This window comes from Cervus elaphus, chromosome 31 (assembly GCF_910594005.1).
Source record: "Cervus elaphus chromosome 31, mCerEla1.1, whole genome shotgun sequence".
NCBI lineage: Eukaryota > Metazoa > Chordata > Mammalia > Artiodactyla > Cervidae > Cervus > Cervus elaphus.
Genome location: NC_057845.1, coordinates 30,560,215 through 30,563,208, shown reverse-complemented (window position 1 = coordinate 30,563,208; position 2,994 = coordinate 30,560,215). Strand labels below are relative to the sequence as shown.

Here is a 2,994-nt window from a genome sequence, read left to right as displayed (position 1 = left end):
TAAATTGCACCATAACATTAACAAAATCTAAATGAAAACATGGAAAGTTTTTGGCTAGAAAAGATTCTAAAGTTTCTATGGAAAAAGAAAACCATATATATCTTGAAAATTATGAAAGTCTTCCCTTTCATAAACAGATAAACAGAAGGGTCTTCTTATTAGTTATAAAGTCTCAGAAATGTTAAGAACATACTAATGGCATATGGATAAATAAATAGGTCCGTGGAACATAGTTTAAAGTCCATGAAAAAGCCAACATACACTTTCACATTTTCTTCTTTTTTTTTTTTCATTTATTTTTATTAGTTGGAGGCTAATTACTTTACAATATTGCAGTGGGTTTTGTCATACATTGACATGAATCAGCCATGGATTTACACGTATTCCCCATCCCGATCCCCCCTCCCACCTCCCTCTCTACCCGATCCCTCTGGGTCTTCCCAGTGCACCAGCCCCGAGCACTTGTCTCATGCATCCAACCTGGGCTGGCGATCTGTTTCACCATAGATAATATACATGTTTCGATGCTGTTCTCTCTGAACATCCCACCCTCACCTTCTCCCACAGAGTCCAAAAGTCTGTTCTGTACATCTGTGTCACTTTTTCTGTTTTGCATATAGGGTTATCATTACCATCTTTCTAAATTCCATATATATGTGTTAGTATACTGTAATGGTCTTTATCTTTCTGGCTTACTTCACTCTGTATAATGGGCTCCAGCTTCATCCATCTCATTAGAACTGATTCAAATGAATTCTTTTTAATGGCTGACTAATATTCCATGGTGTATATGTACCACAGCTTCCTTATCCATTAGTCTGCTGATGGGCATCTAGGTTGCTTCCATGTCCTGGCTATTATAAAAAGTGCTGCGATGAACATGGGGGTGCACGTGTCTCTTTCAGATCTGGTTTCCTCGGTGTGCCCAGAAGTGGGATTGCTGGGTCATACGGCAGTACTGTTTCCAGTTTTTTAAGAAATCTTCACACTGTTCTCTATAGCAGCTATACTAGTTTGCATTCCCACCAACAGTGTAAGAGGGTTCCCTTTTCTCCACACCCTCTCCAGCATTTATTGCTTGTAGACTTTTGGATAGCAGCCATCCTGACTGGCATGTAATGGTACCTCATTGTGATTTTTATTTGCATTTCTCTGATGAGTGATGTTGAGCACCTTTTCACGTGTTTGTTAGCCATCTGTATGTCTTCTTTGAAGAAATGTCTGTTTAGTTCTTTGGCCCATTTTTTGATTGGGTCATTTATTTTTCTGGAATTGAGCTGCAGGAGTTGCTTGTATATTTTTGAGATTAATCCTTTGTCTGTTTCTTCATTTGCTATTATTTTCTCCCAATCTGAGGGCTGTCTTTTGACCTTGCTTATAGTTTCCTTTGTTGTGCAAAAGCTTTTAAGTTTCATTAGGTCCCATTTGTTTAGTTTTGCTTTTATTTCCAATATTCTGGGAGGTGGGTCATAGAGGATCCTGCTGTGATTTATGTCGGAGTGTTTTGCCTATGTTCTCCTCTAGGAGTTTTATAGTTTCTGGTCTTACATTTAGATCTTTAATCCATTTTGAGTTTATTTTTGTGTATGGTGTTAGAAAGTGTTCTAGTTTCATTCTTTTACAAGTGGTTGACCAGTTTTCCCAGCACCACTTTTTAAAAAGGTTGTCTTTTTTCCATTGTATATCCTTGCCTCCTTTGTCGAAGATAAGGTGTCCATAGGTTCGTGGATTGATGTCTGGGCTTTCTATTCTGTTCCATTGATCTATATTTCTGAAAAATATGGAATGCTTCACAAATTTGTTTGTCATCCTTGTGCAGGGGCCATGCTAATCTTCTCTGTATCGTTCCAATTTTAGTATATGTGCTGCCGAAGCGAGCACCACATTTTCTTTTTAATAAACACACCTCAAGTCATTGAGGGGCTTCCCTGGTGGCTCAGATGGTAAAGAATCCTCCTGCAGTGCAAGAGACCTGAGTTCAATCCTTGGGTTGGGAAGATCCCCTAGAGAAGGGCATGGCAACCCACTTTAGTATTCTTGCCTGGAAAATCCCCATGGACAGAGGAGCCTGGCAGGCTACAGTTCATGCGGTCACAAAGAGTCTGACATGACTGAGCGACTAAGCACAAGCCATTGAAGGAATAAATGATACAGGAATATCTGATCGAAGAATTGATGTAAACTTAAGTACCCTGCCGTATATAGTGAGTGAAGTGAAGTCGCTCAGTCGTGTCCGACTCTTCGTGACTCCATGGACTGTCGCCCACCAGGCTCCTCCGTCTATGGGATTTTCCAGGCAAGAATACCGGAGTGGGGTGCCATTTCCTTCTCCAGGAGATCTTCCCAATCTGGGACTGAACCCAGATCTCCTGCATTGAACCCGGATCTCCTGCATTGTAGGCTGACGCTTTAGTGTCTGAGCCACCAGGGAAGTCATATATAGTACACCTGATCAATCAAAAAGGATTTAAATCTTAGATATATAAAACATTCATAAAAATACTAGAAAAAATCATGGCGGCATTGTTATATAAGTCTACCTAGTGTCTCAGAGAGTAAAGAATCTGCCTGCAATGCAGGAGACCCCAGTTCAGTCCCAGGGTTGGGAAGATCCCCCTGGAGAAGGGAATGGCTACAAACTCCAATATTCTCGCTTGGAGATTCCCATGCACAGACAAGTCTGATGGGCTACAGTCCTCGGGGTGGCAAAGAGTCAGACATAACTGAGCAACATTCACCATCATCCCATCCAGGTAATAAAGGTTTTTCTAGCTTCCACACAAATCCCAGACGCTATAAAAAGACTGGTGAAAACAACTGCATACGATTTTAAAACTCTGCATAAAAATTATCTTGAGACAGATTACATGAGTAAAAACACTAGGAAAATTATTTACCACACTTACATCACAGCTATGTCTCTAACTTTTCCATATCAAACACCCTTGGGTAAATGGACTAGTTGATTGAGGTTCAACCAGGAACCCAAGAATC

At 40.5% G+C, this 2,994-nt stretch overlaps 1 non-coding gene across 1 annotated transcript; it reads right to left on the bottom strand.

Moving 5' to 3' along the window:
• Positions 1 to 1,774: 1,774 nt before the first annotated feature.
• On the bottom strand, positions 1,775 to 1,881 carry LOC122687635. The gene has a single exon (XR_006339200.1). It is a non-coding gene; the product is annotated as a U6 spliceosomal RNA (small nuclear RNA).
• Positions 1,882 to 2,994: the final 1,113 nt, after the last annotated feature.